Raw genomic sequence first — 20,976 nt, 5'->3', positions numbered from 1 at the left:
CATATTTTATTTGTAACTCAGAAAATGACATAATTTGACTCCCACTAAAAAATCCCCCAAAACATTTATTCCGAGAGCCCCCCAATTCGTGGTTATCTGGTCCTGAATGACTGGCGGTGGTAGCCCAAATGAGAACAGAGGAGTATAAGTGTTAATATTTGAGATCCCAAGTTAACGCCGCACTTTTTTTCCAAATCGTAAACGCAGTTTGAATCATTTTAAACTTTGTTTTCGTATAGTAGCTGGGTTTGATTACTCTGTTTAGGCAATGTTGCGTGTCCTCCCCTAATAGAGATTCATAAAAAGTAGGTCTAACTGGTTCGGGGACTAGCGTCTTGCTCCCAACCAGCAATATCCCCATTTGCTGTAATAATGTGACCCAATGGTACAACCTTAAGGATGGTAGTCCCCAGCCCCCCCTTAATCTTGGAAGGATTAACCAATTTTCTGCCCTTCTGGCTTTATGATAGCCCATAAGAATCTAATACAGACTCTTTCTGCACTTGAAATACAAGAGGCTGGAAACTCTAGGGGAATTGTCATAAACAAGTATAAAAATGTGGGGAAAATACGCATTTTAATGATGTTACAACGTCCGCGCAATGAGAAATGAAAGTGATTTAATCTTGTAAGTGTTTGATCCACACTCTTTATAATCGGCTGTATATTCAACTCGGGTATCTGCTCGACCGCCGCTTTAATTTTTAGACTGAAATAGGTTGTTGTTGATACAGTCGGGATCTCCTGCGATCCTAAAGTGTCTGAGTGTATGACCTGGGTTTTATCAGGATTTAGTTTGTAGCCTGAGACAGAGCCAAAATGTTTTGCGAGGTCATACACTGCTGGAAGCGCAGCACTTATTTTAATTGTGAAAATAGCAACGTCATTAGCTTAGGCTAGTGTTTTGTACGAGACCCCATTAACCGTCGCCGCCACGATTCGTGGATTGGCATCAAGCTTACAAAGTAAAGTATCAATATTAATCGAAAATAAGAACGGCGAATAAGGACATCCTTGTTGGATTCCTCTGCTAATAGACAATTGACTGGATTCCTGCCCAGAGATCCGAACACTAGCCTTTGGTGAGATGTACAAGGACTGTATAGATGTGATAAAATCCTGTGGAAACCCTTTGGTCTTAAGCATTGGCCAAAGAAACCCCCAGGGGATCATGTTGAATGCTTTCTCTGCATCCAACAGGATCATACCAAGGGGTGTCATGGAGGACGGACCCAGTAAAACAAGGCTATTGCCCGTCTGACATGGTCAGATGTATCTGGAAATGGGATGAAACCATGTTGGCGGATAGACACTAGAGGAGCAATAACCCTACCCAGCCTCAATGCGACTATTCTTGAATAAATCTTGCTGTCTGCGCAGATTAGAGAAATAGGACGATAAGATGAAGGACTGAGTTCAGGCTTGTCCTTTTTTTTAAAGACTTCTATAATTGTTTTGTGCCACGAGTCAGGAGTGTGGCCCTACTGTGCTCTTAAAAATAAAGATTTGAGTTCACAATACAGAGTTTTCTTAAACGTACAAAAAAATTCCAGAAGTATTGCATCAGGGCCAGCAGCCTTACCTGCCGAAAGTAAAGTTATGTCTAATTCAATTTCCTCTTGTGATACTGGGGCAAACAGCATATCCCTCTGTTCTAAAGTTATCTGAGAGGTTTTATAGTCTCTGAGAAAATCCTTGTCTGATGTTACTGGGCCATCTTTCTCCGTAGAATATAGCCCCTGATAAAACTCCTGAAATACTTCCAAGACGTTAGCTGGGAGAGCCTGAATCTGTCCCCTTTGATCTTCTATTAGACAGATTCTCTTCAAGACCGCTCTTTGCTGTGTGCGCTTAGCTAGCAGGCGACCAGTAGTCTCTCCGAATTTGTAAATATCAGCCCGATGTTGCTGGTATTTAATAGCTAGGTCCTCTCTGTAATATTGACATTCCTTCTTTTCAGCTGGTCCCCAATTACCCAAATAAGTTCTTACTCTACTTCCCGAAACTGACCTACCCTGTCTTTAATCTTCTCATTTATCTTACTCTGTTGATATAAGGCGAAACTAAGGGTCTCCCCCCTCACTGGGGCCTTAAAAGTGTCCCAGACTATTAACTCTGATGCAGTGCAGTTTTTCCTCCCAAAAAACTCAACAATCCAATTCACCATGTATGTGCAGCATTCTGGGTTGATACTAATAGCTTCCTATCAAATGTCTAAGTTGACACTGTTTGAGGAGAGTTTCCAGTTGGGAGTTGGATTAATAGCCGATTGTGATCTGATATCAGTCTAGGTAAGAGCTCGCAATTAACCTTTCCTGTTATTAAATTGGACATAAAAAGTAACCTAAATGTGCAAATATATTGTGGGGGCAGAGAAGTACGTATACCCTAACCCAGCTTGACTTTGATTTTGACAAATGTCGACCAGCCCATGTTCCTGGCATAGACCCTGTAAGGCCTTAAAGGACTTAACCTTCCTACCAGAATAAGGAATATTACCATAGAGATTAAAACTGGCGTCTAAATGAAACAGAAGACTATCAAGGGATGCCACAGAGCAAGTTAAATAGTTTAATAAGTCCAAACTCGTAGGGTCATCTAAATTTGACCCATAAAGAGAACATACAGTATATGATATCCCCCTTATCACTGCTTCTAAAATGACCCATCTCCCTAATTGATCTTCCTTAACCCGATTAAATGTTAACATACCATGCTTTGCTATTATAGCAACCCCTCGAAGAATTAGTACCTTGCCGGGTACATGCCAATAAATCCAGGCGCAAGTCTTTTAACCACATTTGGTTATTCCATGAGATGTGAGTTTCCTGAAGTCATAATACCTCGATCCGCTTATATCTAATACGTTTCGCGAGTACCCCCTCTTTTTCCTGTCATTCAGGCCACAACAGTTTAGTGAGCAGACTCTAATTAATTCTTTCCTATCCGCCATACCTACAGGCTCCTACTGACACCCCATAATAACAGAAAAGTTTCACCAACTGCTTGGCTAACAAAATTACAAAAGCGAAAGCTTAGCTGGATGTTGAGTTTTGACGGAGCTGCTATTCTTGTCATAACTATAGAGATGGATGAAAACTTGTGTGCCCCCACCCTCACCCTGACCCCTCTCTGTTCCCCGACCCTGGATCCGCCCTCTGAGGAAGCCCTCCCTTCCCCCCCACCCCCCTCTACCTCCCACCACATAAGGCTTGGGGACCAACTGTCCCTGGTGATGCTGAGCTGGCACCCCCAACCCTCCGCGTTGCTAGACCCTTAATCATAATTTATATAATCTACATGAGTGCAAAAAAGAAAGCGGCTGTGAACATCCACAAAAGCCAAAGAAAAATAGACTAGATCATAGAGAAGAAAAACATCAGAAAAAGGGACCCTAACAAATAGAGTCCTAAAAGTCGAGGCTTAGGACAGACAAATGCAATCTAGATAAAAATCACAATGCTCTAGCCAAAGAAAACTCAAGACAACTTAAGTGTCAATAGGAATTCTTTGGCCTGGATTTCCGATTGAAAGTTTTTGGGTACACCCTTGAGCGACCACCTTTAATTTTGCAAGATTTAAGAGAAAGACTTGAGCCACTTTTGCTTGGAATTACGGAATTAATTGACGAAGGAGCCAGCGTTTTTCCACCGTCTTCTGACAGAAGCCAGGCTGTAAAAAAAATCGCAACCCTTCCCTGCCCTTTTCCGGTCTGGTCTGGCAAGGTAATATAGAGATTCCCTGGCCAAAAAGTTGTTCAGAGAGATTAAAATAGCATGTGGGCGGTTATCAGGTTGTCCTTCTGCTCTCCGCTGATTGAAAGGGAAGCAATGGGCTCGTTGAATCTGAGTTTTTAAGTCCCATTGAGGCAAGTCTGGAAAAGCCTCTCCAAAAAAATCGATCACAAACTGGTTAATATCGGACCCTTCCTTCCCTTTTGGAATGCCCAAAATTTGCAAGTTGTTGCATCTGGCACAATTTTCAAGATCGGTCAATTTCAGCAAAGTATCATCTCTTAAGGATTGCATTGATTCAGTCTTCTTCTTCTGCTAACTTAGCTCATCTTCCAGCGGAGAAATTCCGGTTTCTGCCTCACTGATTCTCGTGGCAAAGTCAGAACAAGTCTTAGCAATTCTGCAAATAGAGTTTTGCAATTTTCTGCAAGCAGCTTGTGTTCGGGAGCTCTCTGCCCTTGTTTCCTCTCGATGAACCGTAATCACTTGGTAAATCGTAGAGAGCGTGATTCCTTCAGTACAAATACCGATGACTCTCCCTTTCCCTCATTAGCTATCTCACCCAGGTTTGGTGAGTAAGAATAATCTCAAGTCATACTGCCGGTGGCACCCTCTGCCCTGTTAGCTGGAGTAGGGAGGATGGGGAGTTTTTTAACCGTACCGGGATTAAACAAGGATTAAACAAGGATCTGTTACTGTCTTCCTCCCAATGTAGGCTGCTAGTCTCACTCCCTTCACCTGCCCAGTCTTTATCCTGACAATCATCTTCTGAAACATTTGAGTGATCTGACAGAGAGAAAAGGTTTTCAGTGACATCCTCCTCCCTACCATTATATTCATTGCCTTCTCTCTGGACAAACATGTTGAACTGTATACCCAGTTGTGATTTCCAGGTTATCTGATGGGTGAACTCCATTTTCCACAATGCACTGGGATTGTTGTGTTTGGACTAAGGAATCTGTTTTTGGAAATGGGAGGGGCATCTCAGTTACAGTACCACCAGTCTCAAAGGAATTCTCTACAACAGTGTCTAAAGTAAAGGTAACTTCAGGTTGACCTACTGCCTCGGAATCTGCTCTCTCCTGATTCGGAACCCCTCTTACTGCTGCCCCCGCTCCGTTCACCCTGCCATCCTGAATTAAAAATGCCTGAGTGTTAGTGTCCCCTGCATAGAGAGATCGAGGGTCTGTCCTTTCCTCATGGGAGATGACTCGATGCCGTCAGAAGGACTACCAGGCACTTTACCTCTCCCAGCCTGAGCCTTAAACATCATGGGTACTGACTGCTTACCGTGAATGGAGGCTCCGTTCCTAGCTCCGTTCTTGACAGATTTCTGCTGTTCACCCATGCCAGATGCATCCGCTCCAGACCGGTGGCTCGGAGCCGCAGAGCCTCCTCCATCCGCGGGGCAGACAGGAGCCGGCTTCCCAGCACTGTCCGATCCGGCCTGCGTACCACGTTCCCTAACTCCCTTGCTGCTTGCCTTCGGTGGCAAGCTGGGACTAACTTTATGAGTTCAAGCGAAGAAGACGGAACGGCAGGGGGATAGGAAGGAACTTGAGAAGCCAATAGCCAGGGAAGCGGGATCCCCCAGAGCCACAGCCACGGCCTCCACAGCATCCACACGAGCTACCAAGCATAAGTAGACAAACTGTCTATTCCATTAACCATTAATCTGATTGCTTCAACCAAAAAACGGTGTCCAGAATCACTTTCTGAGCGTGTCTCGGCCATCTTGCTCTCCAGTGTAAGACACTCTAATGGAAAAGCAGGACACTCAACTACCTTCTTAGGGCCTGTCACACATCCCAATTCCAAACTCACTATTCCCATAGGCTGTCTCCATAGGTTTCCTGGTGATAAACACCAGGGATGATCTGCTCTGGGGAAACCTTTTTCTCATTTACCCTAATCACAGTGGCTCCTGTATCTCTCAGAGCTTGAAGCCAGTTGCATTGATTTTAGGCTGCTGCCTATACCTCCCCATGCTGGAAGGTACGGCTGCCAAGGCTGCACTTTCCACTCGACCCAGGAAAACTAAGCTTGCCTCCCTCAATCCCTCGCCCATCTCTGAGACAACTTCTACCCCCACAACTATACAGATAATCCCCTGGGACTGCCAACCAGTGGGGGGGTTAGTGGTGCGGGCGGCATCTCCTTCTTTGTGTCCTGACTGGTTAGAGTCATTACATTTCATCACCTTTGAAGGGCCAAAGAACCTGCCAGCTTTGGCTGGGTAAAAGGACTTGCCATGATATCACCTCCCCTTGGAAGTGGATTGGCTCAGGGATCCCCATCCCCCCATCCAGGTGTTTGTGGATCTTTTTAAATTGGGTACCTATTGATTTTCTCCTGGAGGAGACCTAGCTTTCATTTTTTTTTATCAGCGGCTTGGTGTTTCATGGAAGCCCTGGTTCTTACCCACTTATCAGCTGTTTTCCCAGTTCCTTGGGACCAGACAACTTAGAGTGAACTAGATACTTGTGTATCACTTCTGAGGGACAGGTAGTCAATATGCACTCATTCATGAACAAATTGGACAGCCCCTCATAGGTACTTACCTTGTTACCATGTATTCAGCCATCTAGTACCTTTACTGAGATGTCTACAAAGTCCACGCAGGACTGGTTATTGACTTTCTGGGTGTCTATGAACTTCATCCTGTACTGCTCTTGGGTGAGACCAAACTTCCTCATCAGACACTGCTTCATGTGGGAGTAAGAATCTACTGCTGTCTAATATAGGGGCAGGAACCTATCTCTCCCAACTACTGGGATCGACTCCTACAGTAGTGAACCCCAGTATTGAGAGCTAACCCTCCTCATCTTAAGGTTCTTCTGAAATGCTGTCTGTCTCTTATTATTGTCATCTCCTTCTTGGTTCTTGGGAAGAATCCCCTTGGGTTGTCCTGGATCAAACCCACCCCTTGTCATCTAACATCTTACTCCTCTGTGGGGGAGCTTTTCCTTTACCATTAGCCACATGCCTGGCCCTTGTGCTAGACATGCTAGTGGACAAACAGCCATCATTCTCCTCCTGGAAGTTGTAAGAGGGGTAATCCTCCCCCTCCCCTTTTATCCCTGGGGATGTCTCTGACAAGGACTCAAGGGAATTAATCAGCTCAGCTTTCCTAATGGTGTTGTTAGCTGGTAGCCCAATAGCCCTATACAAAATCATAAGACCACCTACAATGAGGATAAGCAGGTTAGCCAGATCAAGCGCAATGGTATCCCTAGTTTTGTCCTGATCTGCAGAACGTACGTTTTAGCTCTGTCTTCGTGAAATGTCGTAGTTATTAGCACACTGTGCCTTTAAGAGCAGGTTAAATGCATTCAGAGCTTCTGTTTCTTTTAAATACACGAACAACCCGCGCGGGTCACAAGCACAACATCCAGCATGCTTAGCGTGTAGTAACGATCCAACACGGTAAGCGTCTCTCTCCACGGAGGGTTTAATATACTATTTAGAGAGCAATTGTCTCTGGTATTAGGTTATTAGACAGTGACATCAACATTGTGAAAGAAAAGCTATAACTGAAAACACGCAATGCGAGTAGGTTTTTAAACAGATAGTCAAACATGCATGTTATGTTTTTTGCAAAAAAGGCAAACCGACTTAATTCTAATATACTACTTGTTAGATAAAGGAACACATAGAGCGTATGCATGTATTTTTTTTGAAAATTTTGAACGTCGAGTTAAACATTTGAGTAGAAACAATGACACTGACACGTATCGCATTTGTTTTCAACGGTGGCAAGAGAACAGTTGAATAATGAAATGCATTATCGTTTTTTCAGATAGATTGATCCCTTGACAAAGGCGAAACCCGCCGAAATGCATTGGGAATAAGGAAAAATTTATCGTATTGGATTGTTTAAGCAATGTTTTTTGAAACGAAATAATGGATATGATATAAGATGTGAATGCAACATCTAAAGCAAACATGAAATCATTTGAATAAATATCCAACTATCAACTAAGTGACTCGATATATCTTTATAATATAATTTGTATGGAACTATAGCTGATGTTTCAGCATATCCTGATGCCCTAGGAGACAGAGCTAAAACGTACGTTCTGCAGATCAGGATTATCATTTAAACACCCGAGAGTAGTGGGTGATACCTAGGAGCACGGAAAGTAATCAATTAACAGCATACCTCAGCAGTGCACACCCCTGCATCATAAGCATATCCCTAGGTTTGTGTCACATTTTTTGAAAAATGAAAAATACATTTAAAAAGTGAGTCCAAATTTAAAATAATCACAAATTAATTTTTGTTCTAAATCAACTTTAGAGAATTTTTAAAGATCTTCACTTAAATGCTGTATGGTGTGGTTAAATACAAGTACTAATCTCACTGCTGATCGCCAAATATTTGAATGTGGTTTATTAACAGGTGCAGGTAGGTATCTACAGCTAGTAATAACACCACAACACAAACACAAATAAAGCCCAGTCACATCTCAATAAATTAATCCTTGCTCAACCATTGGTAGCTTGGCTCATGAACAGCCAGGCTTAATTTAGGAGACAGGTGTGTCAAATATTTAAAGACACTAATAACAGAAGTAAGAAACATCACACAATAAGAATCCAACACCAATTTATAAAAGTTGGACATTTTGTACGAATAAAATGACACCGAAATGACAAAAATCTAAAGTAGGGAACAAGAGATATGATTTTTTAAAGATTGAATGCATTCTAGTGTCTAAAAGCCAAAAGTAGAAACGAGGGTCATCTGGTCACGCTTGACCGGGATAAAGTCAAAGTTTAAGGTTGACTGCAATGGAGAGCGCGTCCGATACAATGAGCGGTAGAACACCGTCAAGTTTTGCCTTCTGATTTCTAACTCACTGTTTTAGGGCTTTTTCTCTCAATGTCAAGTGAGGTTTCTCGAAAGGCCAGGTTGCAGATCAACAATGGCAGCTTGCATCCATGCAATGCCTTGGTGACTCCTGGATTACTTGGTTCTCATCATCGATGGTAAAGAGCTCTGAAGCTTTTTTTGGGGACAAACCTGGATTTCAGGCCTAGCCGCGGTTTGACATTGCCAGATCGACGCTCTTCAATGGGTCAACTTAAGGAGCCTTTTTAACAAACCTTCTCCAAATGGTCTCAAACTTCTGGATCTTCTTCCAGAAGGTCCTGTGGAGTCTTGTAGTGTCCACAACACCAATCCAATGTTCCAGAAGCTCTGGGATGCTCCTTGAGAAGTTGAGACTACAAACCCCACAATGCACCTGGTCAAATCCTTTAAGTCCAAGTGAAGCTGGTCGACTGAGATCTTCTTTGTAGAGATGATGCAGGTTGAAGTCATTTACCCAGTTGCTTTTGGGAGGTCACTCCTTTAACTTTTAGAGCAAGGCAACGTCTTTCTTTTGGTGAACACCATAGTGTGCAGCAGGTTCAGTCTTTGAGAGTGCAGTCCTCTTCTTTCAGACGAGGAGTTCAGCAGGGCAGTCCTTCATCTTCTTGTTTCTTCCAGGGAGGAATCTGAGTTCCTGAGCAGCTATCCCATATTTATCCAGGTGTCTGGATTTGCAAGAAGGGGAGGTACCCTTGACCAATGGAATGCATGCTGGCATTTTCTTGACCCAGAAGCATTGTCCACAAAAATACAAAATGCTGAGAATCTCTCCTAGAGGTTCAGGTCTGGCTAACCCAACCTAGCGGAGTGACTAAAAATCCCTAACACTTCCCTTCCAGCCCCTCGGATAATTCAATTAGATGGTCTCCCATCTGCCTGAGGATGCAGTAAGTGGGGGTGATGTTGGTTCCTGTCCCTACTATCTTTCTCCCATTGAAAAACAGTTTGGCTACCCAGCCCTCTTCCTGCTTTTTGCTCTGCAGCTGCAGAGCTCCTCAAATCGGAATGTTTCTTTGTTTCCATGCAAGCAACTTCACAGCTCATCAGAGCAATTTGGCTCAGCCTGTCAAAGTCTGGCCAATCAAGAGAGGCTGCTCCAAAGGTGGATTCAGGCACATCAGAAAAGCAAGTTCTATAACTTGCACTCGGGCAGAGATTCCCCCGAGTGCAGAAATGCATACAGATACTACTCGTAAATGCCCTTTGTGACTTCCCAAAGTTGTAAACTGACATTTGGTCTAAATTTAGACCAAATGTCTAAATTTACTGTTGTGAATTGGGCCCATAGTCTTTTTCCAACTGCAGAGTAGTATAGATCCCACAGAACCTGGAAACTATCACCTGATTCCCCTCTACTGTTGTGAATTGGGCCCATAGTCTTTTTCCAACTGCAGAGTAGTATAGATCCAACAGAACCTGCAAACTATCACCTGATTCCCTTCTACCGTACCCATCCAGTGTGAAGACAAAAAAAGCCATGAACAAACAACTCTCTCAACACCTCAATGCAAACCAGCTCCTAGACACCATGAAACAAGGGTTTTGGCCAAAACAAAGCATCAAGACTGCCCTCATTGCAGCAACCAACAACATCAGGATGATCCTAGGTCATGAAGACACAAAACCCCATATACCACTTAACCTCTTGGCTGCCTTCGACAGGGTCTCACACTCCACCCTGATCAGAAAACTACACAAGACAGGCATACAAGAACCAGCCCTCAAAAGGATTCATTTTTTCCTCACATGAACACAGAGAGTCAACTTGCCACCCGATACATCAAAGGCCAAGAACCTCCTATGTGGAGTACCTCAAGGATCATCCCTCTGCCCCACGTTATTTAACATGGACATGAAACCGCTAGTGGACCTTATCAAATAATATAATATCAACATTCCCTCCTATGCAATACTCAACTGATACTCTTCCTGTCTGACAAGGATGATTGCAAAAAACAACTTTGACACATGCATTACTGCAGTAAGCGCACGGATGAAAACCAACTGCCTTAAACTAAACACAGACAAAACTGAAGTAGTTATCTCAGTAGGAATACCTCTGCACTGACTCTCAATCCATAAACGTATCCTTATCAATCTGCTCACACACACACATACAAAGCACTACACAACAATGGCCCTGCATATCATTACCGCCTCATGTACTTTGACACACATCCAAGGCGCCTCTTCTCAGCTGGACTCTCAATAGCACGCAAAACCTGTATCTGCAAAGTCACAGCCAGAGGCTACACCACTTCATACCTCTCCCCCAAAGCATGGAACAACCTCCATCACCACATAAGAGCTTCATTGTTGCTTCTCAAAAAGCTGAAAAATTGGCTCTTCGACTAACCTCACCAGGCAACAGCTACCTGCACACCTGCAAAGTGACTGGATACCCTCATGGGTGATTAGCGGACTATACAAATATGCATACCAGACACATAACATAACATTGATTGTGGAAAAAGATCTAGGGATAATTTGGAAATACATGTCAGGGTAGGAGGAGACTGGTGAGGGAGACATTTTCAGCATACAGGTGGCAAAGGCTTTGCTTTGTGGTGGACCCAGATGGCATCCAGAGCTTGGTCAACTTATTCTCTACAGCTTGCATCCTAACCTGCTCTATGGCCTGTCTGTCCCAGTATCAGGCCTGGTAAGAACAAAATCACTCTATTTTTCAACACAATTATGATGTCCCAATAATGTCACAGGGTACTCAAATACCATATATCTTCCCATTCACACGATGGCATGCATTCCGCACAATGTACTCATACACAACATCACCCCTTTGTTGCCCTGTAAACCTGTGACCATAATACATTTTCTATTTTCTATATCAATTTACTTCTCATTGACCCCCTTTGTTAGTTCCAGCAAATATTTAGAATTTTGTCCATGTGAAAGGTATATGACATATCCTTTAATATGAATTGACATATTGTCATACCAGTCACAGTTGTCTTAAGTCACGCAGTTGGTACTTAATGGTTCTTCATTACTCTTAATCAGCTGCTACAAGTGATGCATGGCCAGGCTAGTATGACAAAATATAAAGGTAAATATTATTGACACAATAAATTATCATTATCAACAGAAATATTGCCATCCTGTATGTAAAACAAAAAGACAAGTATTGACTGCAAAAATATATCAGTAAAAATATGTAATATCCCCAAATATCAAAATAAAAAATGAACAAATACTAAATATCGTCAATACAATAAAACATAAGAAATAAGATCCAAAAAAAACATACAAATTAAATAAATATTACCCAGTGGCAGGAATGATGAATCTCAATGAAACTTTTTGCGATATGTGTCCCCTGCATGCAACTTTCAAAACAAATGAGAGCAAACCAAGTCAAGGGAGTGGTGTCCAACTATGTGAAAAAACACGAACACTATTTGAAAGCATGTATGAGCACCTGTCATTGAGGTACATAGGCTGAAAATAAAACCCCATCAGACCAGCCATTTGCTGGAAAATACGTCATATGAGGGTTTAGTACAGCATTAGACCCCACATCCGACTTAGTAATGACGGGGTGGTAGTAAATGTCAGTACTTTAGCCATGAAACTCAATGCAGAGATATCGTGCAGTGCTACAATGATAGTGGTACTTAAAAATGGCTACTTAGACTCAGACATAGGTTCAGAGGGAAGGCTAAGTGTCATGATTAAATTAAAGTGTATGCTGAGTAGTAAGACTACCCTGTGGCACTTATTCAAAGCGGTCGACATGTTTCAGCCAAGTAGGGAATTACCCTGGCTTTCTTCAGGACCTATAAATACAATATGGCTACTGCAACTATGAAAATCTTTTCGTATCAGAATATGACATAACCGTATGTACTAAAAACAAGTTACATAGCTACCAGGAACTTGAGAGAATGTGAGTCCACTGGAAGGGAAGAGAAATGTCTTCTTCCTAACAAAACAACAGAAAACATGTAGTTGTTTTTAACTCAACAACATTGGATTTCACACATACAATCGCTAAATGCACATGAGAAGCGCATAGAAAGACCCACGCATAAGTAATTTACATTATGCACAATCAAGGAAACATATTAGTTTAATCACCAGGAAGCATTTCTTCCCGGTGGTACTCACCCAGCGTTGTGTGGATGAAGGCCTCATCTCACCCGGCAACTGCTCGGGAGTGTGAGGCCCCGCTCTATGGTGTAAAAGAGGGCACAGTAAGTACTAAGATCCACTGTGTCCATGCCAATTTCATTTACACACTTAACCCAACAAACTTGTTTTAGAAGCACCCTTGGCCAAACTTTAAACATACACCCCCACTTGTAAAGTTCTCATTGACAATAGAAAGCTAAGGGGCTTTCACAAGAATTATATATAATGTGGATAGTTTAGAAAGTACTAAAGAGTCCTGCTTGTCTAGAATTAGAGGTGTCAGACAATATTGGTTGCAGAGAGCCTAACCAACAACTCACCTGTCCGTCGGTACCTCCATTCGACACCGAGCGGAAGGGGAGGAACTCTTTGTGCCGTCTTTTGACTCAATAAATAGTAAAGTTTGATTGGGTTTCAAGGGCGTAGGCTATGTGTAGCCAGTCGCGCTAGTAAACACTATTCCTGCGCGCATGCGCTGTCGCCCTATAGGTCTATGCATCATGCCCGAGTTTTAGTTATATCTTTTATATGAAAAGCGGAACCCCCTGTGGCTAATACCACAGGACGCTGTAGGTGCTTTCAGCCCGATGGACTGGAGAAAGTAAGCAGTGAAGCGCGCTGACCGCAAAGTGTGTATTTAGCGTGTTGGAGAATAGCAGCGGTGGTCTGCGCACGGTCGCGGGGCATACCACTGTTCCCCGCGCATGCGCACCAGTGAGTGCTGCCGCCTTGCAGATTCCAGATTCATATCCAATGTCAACAGTACAAAGTTTTTTATATTATGCCTTTGAAGCATGGAGCGGTCGGCGCCACGATTATTCTGAGATGGAAACAAACCGAGGGGTATGTCTGATGATGGATCTTGTAATCCATGAGTGGGCATGAGCAGTAACGGACATAAGTTACTTAATGAAGTGACTCGGTCCTTCCCAATAGAGGCAATATTTATCAAGGGAAAAGACCAATCGATGTTGGAGAATTAGTCTGTAGTTGGCTCAAACTACATGTGTGATCACCCGACTAGGTGAAAAAAAAAGGGGGTTTATGGGGTAACTCGGTCAAACCCAATTGAAAGAGCATTTACTTTGAGGGAGCAGGACCAAACAATGTCAGTAAGATGGTCTGTGATGTTACCAAACTTGATTGCCTGAGGCAATGTTTCTTATAAGTAGAAGTTATATGTAGTGTGGGGTAAGATGAGATAGGCGAAGGGGCTGCATATACAATTAGGTTGGGTGAGCTGAAGGGATACAAATTGTTTATATCCATAATATACGACCCGCAACCTGAGGTTGCACTAAATATCAAAAAACAAAAGGGTGTGTGGAGGGTCAAGGGGTAGTTTAACGACCTGTATGCTCAATCCCCTATACTTAACATTCAAAACAAATGAGAGCAAACCAAGTCAAGGGAGTGGTGTCCAACTATGTGAAAAAACACGAACACTATTTGAAAGCATGTATGAGCACCTGTCATTGAGGTACATAGGCTGAAAATAAAACCCCATCAGACCAGCCATTTGCTGGAAAATACGTCATATGAGGGTTTAGTACAGCATTAGACCCCACATCCGACTTAGTAATGACGGGGTGGTAGTAAATGTCAGTACTTTAGCCATGAAACTCAATGCAGAGATATCGTGCAGTGCTACAATGATAGTGGTACTTAAAAATGGCTACTTAGACTCAGACATAGGTTCAGAGGGAAGGCTAAGTGTCATGATTAAAATAAAGTGTATGCTGAGTAGTAAGACTACCCTGTGGCACTTATTCAAAGCGGTCGACATGTTTCAGCCAAGTAGGGAATTACCCTGGCTTTCTTCAGGACCTATAAATACAATATGGCTACTGCAACTATGAAAATCTTTTCGTATCAGAATATGACATAACCGTATGTACTAAAAACAAGTTACATAGCTACCAGGAACTTGAGAGAATGTGAGTCCACTGGAAGGGAAGAGAAATGTCTTCTTCCTAACAAAACAACAGAAAACATGTAGTTGTTTTTAACTCAACAACATTGGATTTCACACATACAATCGCTAAATGCACATGAGAAGCGCATAGAAAGACCCACGCATAAGTAATTTACATTATGCACAATCAAGGAAACATATTAGTTTAATCACCAGGAAGCATTTCTTCCCGGTGGTACTCACCCAGCGCTGTGTGGATGAAGGCCTCATCTCACCCGGCAACTGCTCGGGAGTGTGAGGCCCCGCTCTATGGTGTAAAAGAGGGCACAGTAAGTACTAAGATCCACTGTGTCCATGCCAATTTCATTTACACACTTAACCCAACAAACTTGTTTTAGAAGCACCCTTGGCCAAACTTTAAACATACACCCCCACTTGTAAAGTTCTCATTGACAATAGAAAGCTAAGGGGCTTTCACAAGAATTATATATAATGTGGATAGTTTAGAAAGTACTAAAGAGTCCTGCTTGTCTAGAATTAGAGGTGTCAGACAATATTGGTTGCAGAGAGCCTAACCAACAACTCACCTGTCCGTCGGTACCTCCATTCGACACCGAGCGGAAGGGGAGGAACTCTTTGTGCCGTCTTTTGACTCAATAAATAGTAAAGTTTGATTGGGTTTCAAGGGCGTAGGCTATGTGTAGCCAGTCGCGCTAGTAAACACTATTCCTGCGCGCATGCGCTGTCGCCCTATAGGTCTATGCATCATGCCCGAGTTTTAGTTATATCTTTTATATGAAAAGCGGAACCCCCTGTGGCTAATACCACAGGACGCTGTAGGTGCTTTCAGCCCGATGGACTGGAGAAAGTAAGCAGTGAAGCGCGCTGACCGCAAAGTGTGTATTTAGCGTGTTGGAGAATAGCAGCGGTGGTCTGCGCACGGTCGCGGGGCATACCACTGTTCCCCGCGCATGCGCACCAGTGAGTGCTGCCGCCTTGCAGATTCCAGATTCATATCCAATGTCAACAGTACAAAGTTTTTTATATTATGCCTTTGAAGCATGGAGCGGTCGGCGCCACGATTATTCTGAGATGGAAACAAACCGAGGGGTATGTCTGATGATGGATCTTGTAATCCATGAGTGGGCATGAGCAGTAACGGACATAAGTTACTTAATGAAGTGACTCGGTCCTTCCCAATAGAGGCAATATTTATCAAGGGAAAAGACCAATCGATGTTGGAGAATTAGTCTGTAGTTGGCTCAAACTACATGTGTGATCACCCGACTAGGTGAAAAAAAAAGGGGGTTTATGGGGTAACTCGGTCAAACCCAATTGAAAGAGCATTTACTTTGAGGGAGCAGGACCAAACAATGTCAGTAAGATGGTCTGTGATGTTCCCAAACTTGATTGCCTGAGGCAATGTTTCTTATAAGTAGAAGTTATATGTAGTGTGGGGTAAGATGAGATAGGCGAAGGGGCTGCATATACAATTAGGTTGGGTGAGCTGAAGGGATACAAATTGTTTATATCCATAATATACGACCCGCAACCTGAGGTTGCACTAAATATCAAAAAACAAAAGGGTGTGTGGAGGGTCAAGGGGTAGTTTAACGACCTGTATGCTCAATCCCCTATACTTAACATTCAAAACAAATGAGAGCAAACCAAGTCAAGGGAGTGGTGTCCAACTATGTGAAAAAACACGAACACTATTTGAAAGCATGTATGAGCACCTGTCATTGAGGTACATAGGCTGAAAATAAAACCCCATCAGACCAGCCATTTGCTGGAAAATACGTCATATGAGGGTTTAGTACAGCATTAGACCCCACATCCGACTTAGTAATGACGGGGTGGTAGTAAATGTCAGTACTTTAGCCATGAAACTCAATGCAGAGATATCGTGCAGTGCTACAATGATAGTGGTACTTAAAAATGGCTACTTAGACTCAGACATAGGTTCAGAGGGAAGGCTAAGTGTCATGATTAAAATAAAGTGTATGCTGAGTAGTAAGACTACCCTGTGGCACTTATTCAAAGCGGTCGACATGTTTCAGCCAAGTAGGGAATTACCCTGGCTTTCTTCAGGACCTATAAATACAATATGGCTACTGCAACTATGAAAATCTTTTCGTATCAGAATATGACATAACCGTATGTACTAAAAACAAGTTACATAGCTACCAGGAACTTGAGAGAATGTGAGTCCACTGGAAGGGAAGAGAAATGTCTTCTTCCTAACAAAACAACAGAAAACATGTAGTTGTTTTTAACTCAACAACATTGGATTTCACACATACAATCGCTAAATGCACATGAGAAGCGCATAGAAAGACCCACGCATAAGTAATTTACATTATGCACAATCAAGGAAACATATTAGTTTAATCACCAGGAAGCATTTCTTCCCGGTGGTACTCACCCAGCGTTGTGTGGATGAAGGCCTCATCTCACCCGGCAACTGCTCGGGAGTGTGAGGCCCCGCTCTATGGTGTAAAAGAGGGCACAGTAAGTACTAAGATCCACTGTGTCCATGCCAATTTCATTTACACACTTAACCCAACAAACTTGTTTTAGAAGCACCCTTGGCCAAACTTTAAACATACACCCCCACTTGTAAAGTTCTCATTGACAATAGAAAGCTAAGGGGCTTTCACAAGAATTATATATAATGTGGATAGTTTAGAAAGTACTAAAGAGTCCTGCTTGTCTAGAATTAGAGGTGTCAGACAATATTGGTTGCAGAGAGCCTAACCAACAACTCACCTGTCCGTCGGTACCTCCATTCGACACCGAGCGGAAGGGGAGGAACTCTTTGTGCCGTCTTTTGACTCAATAAATAGTAAAGTTTGATTGGGTTTCAAGGGCGTAGGCTATGTGTAGCCAGTCGCGCTAGTAAACACTATTCCTGCGCGCATGCGCTGTCGCCCTATAGGTCTATGCATCATGCCCGAGTTTTAGTTATATCTTTTATATGAAAAGCGGAACCCCCTGTGGCTAATACCACAGGACGCTGTAGGTGCTTTCAGCCCGATGGACTGGAGAAAGTAAGCAGTGAAGCGCGCTGACCGCAAAGTGTGTATTTAGCGTGTTGGAGAATAGCAGCGGTGGTCTGCGCACGGTCGCGGGGCATACCACTGTTCCCCGCGCATGCGCACCAGTGAGTGCTGCCGCCTTGCAGATTCCAGATTCATATCCAATGTCAACAGTACAAAGTTTTTTATATTATGCCTTTGAAGCATGGAGCGGTCGGCGCCACGATTATTCTGAGATGGAAACAAACCGAGGGGTATGTCTGATGATGGATCTTGTAATCCATGAATGGGCATGAGCAGTAACGGACATAAGTTACTTAATGAAGTGACTCGGTCCTTCCCAATAGAGGCAATATTTATCAAGGGAAAAGACCAATCGATGTTGGAGAATTAGTCTGTAGTTGGCTCAAACTACATGTGTGATCACCCGACTAGGTGAAAAAAAAAGGGGGTTTATGGGGTAACTCGGTCAAACCCAATTGAAAGAGCATTTACTTTGAGGGAGCAGGACCAAACAATGTCAGTAAGATGGTCTGTGATGTTACCAAACTTGATTGCCTGAGGCAATGTTTCTTATAAGTAGAAGTTATATGTAGTGTGGGGTAAGATGAGATAGGCGAAGGGGCTGCATATACAATTAGGTTGGGTGAGCTGAAGGGAAACAAATTGTTTATATCCATAATATACGACCCGCAACCTGAGGTTGCACTAAATATCAAAAAACAAAAGGGTGTGTGGAGGGTCAAGGGGTAGTTTAACGACCTGTATGCTCAATCCCCTATACTTAACATTCAAAACAAATGAGAGCAAACCAAGTCAAGGGAGTGGTGTCCAACTATGTGATAGATGTCTCTATGCATGCAACCCCATGCATAGAGACATCAGAGGGCCCTGTATGGGTCCCCTGAGATGCCTTTCTGCAATTGAAAGGGTTGAAGTGAGGCTACTCGTAAAATGCTCGGTGGTACAGCAGCAGCACTTTCAGACTATTAATAATCCTAAACGGAAACACAGAGGGAGATATACCTGCCAAAACCACCTTTACCAGTGGCAAAACGAACTCTATAATCGACTTCACTTTAATAAGCAATGAATTAAAAAAGAGCATAGACTATTTCGGAATCCAAACCCGTCCAGAGAGCGACCATTCCCCACAAGAGATTATAATGAGGAAAAACATCGAAGAGAAAATGCAATTAGAATTTCTTACCGCGATTCTGGAGATATACAAATTGAAGAAAATCAAAAGTAAAGGCAATATAAAAAAAGAAATTATGGACTCGGTAGTGGAACACGTAAATTTCACGAACGCCTCAATAAACCAATCTCCCATAACAAATTGGGAGAATTTACATAAATTTGTACTAGAAAAATTCGCTGTAAAATCTCCAGCTATTTATGGATACAAAGTAAATAAAGATCCGTGGTATAATCTCAACCTAAGAGATAAGAAAAGAGAAATTTCGAAAAAGTTAAGAAAAATGGCCGCAGAAAAAAGACTTGGAAAAGAAGTAGATCACACCGCTATACAAAAAATGAGGAAAGAATATAAAGAAGATTGCAGAAAAGCAAAAACATCTTACATAGAGGAAATCTGGATAGAACTGTTAAGAACAAGCAAACTACCTAACAGTGGAGAATTTTGGAAAATCATAAATAAATTATCGAAAGGAGCTGGTGATCAACATAACATAGGAATAAGTGAAGATACATGGGCTGCATATATCGATAATTTGTATAACTTCCAGAGTCCCCCAATTAACACAGTAACTTCAAACCACCCAAAAAAAGGTCAAGAACAAAAAGATAGAACCCTGGGACAGTGGAAAAAGTTCCAGCCCGAAGGCACTGCCTTAGAGGATCAAACGCCCTTGACAACTGCCAAACAGCTAACCAACCTAATAAGGAAATTAAAAGTGGAGGGAGCAGCTGGCCCAAATGGAATGCCTAATGCCTTATTCAGATATGACATCGACTTCTGGGCAACTTACCTGACTCCATTATTTAACCACATTTATAAGGAAAAAAAGATTCCTGAGTCTTGGCAAGGAAACATCTTCCACCCTCTCCTCAAAAGTGGATGCAGAATGGACCCTGGTAACTACAGACTAATAGCCCTAATCGATGTGGAGGCAAAGCTTTTTTCTTCTTGCATATTGTCTCTACTAAGACAATGGATAAAAGAACACAATATAATACCCAACTTTCAAACCGGTTTTAGGGAAGGCATGGGCTGCTTAACCAATCTGTCAGCCCTGTCCTTATTAATCGAAGGAGCAAGGAAAAAGAAGATCGGTCTAATAGCCTGTTATATAGACCTGAAATCCGCCTTCGACCGAGTCCCCAGAAAATGACTATGGGAAAAACTGGATCTCATGGGTCTCCCACCGGCACTAATGGAAACATTAATGGTTTTATAAAGCAGAACATGGGCCAAGGTAAAATTGGGTGATGGAAGAAGAATATCTGCTGAACAAAAAATAATTAATGGCCTTAAACAAGGCTGTGTGCTCTCCCCAAGCCTTTTTAATATATATCTGGCCGATTTGAAAGACCATCTCAAGAATGTTAATGGACACCCGCCCAAACTGGCCAATGAAAGCATCCAGTGCCTCCAATATGCGGATGACATTGTAGTTTTAAGCCAAACCCCAATAGGCCTACAAAGAGTAATATCGGAACTAACTGACTATTTCGAGAGAGAAGGTTTGGAAATAAACATCAAAAAAACAAAGGTGGTGAGATTGACGGGCACCGGTGGAAAATCCTTCACTTGGCAAACAAAAGGAAAACCCATTGAGGAAACAACTGCTTATAAATATCTGGGGGTTACAATAAGTAAAAACATGTCCCTCACAGATCATAAAAGAACAATTACCGCAAAGGCCCAAGCACTGAGCTTTGCTTTCAAGGTTTTGCAAAAGAAATTGCAATGTCCATCATATGACCACCTGTTAAAAGTAATGACAGCCCAAGTCTTACCATCCCTCTCATATGGACTGGAAATATGGCATGGGAAAGAAGCAGCTATCCTAAACGCACTCCAGACAACAATATATAAAACTGTCTTTCACATATACAAAGGAACAGCCCCTGCCCAAATAAGGCTAGAATTTGGTCTACAAAATCAAATCTACCAGAGGAAAGCAGCTCTAGTGAAATGGTGCTGGAAATTGAGATTATCGGAAACTGGATCTTTAAACAACTTATGTTGGCAAGAAATTAAAAAACAATATGACCAACAGGAACCTGACTCATGGG

The sequence above is a fragment of the Lissotriton vulgaris genome, chromosome 7 (assembly GCF_964263255.1).
Source record: "Lissotriton vulgaris chromosome 7, aLisVul1.2, whole genome shotgun sequence".
In the NCBI taxonomy this organism is placed as follows: domain Eukaryota; kingdom Metazoa; phylum Chordata; class Amphibia; order Caudata; family Salamandridae; genus Lissotriton; species Lissotriton vulgaris.
Note: the sequence above shows the minus strand (reverse complement) of the source record.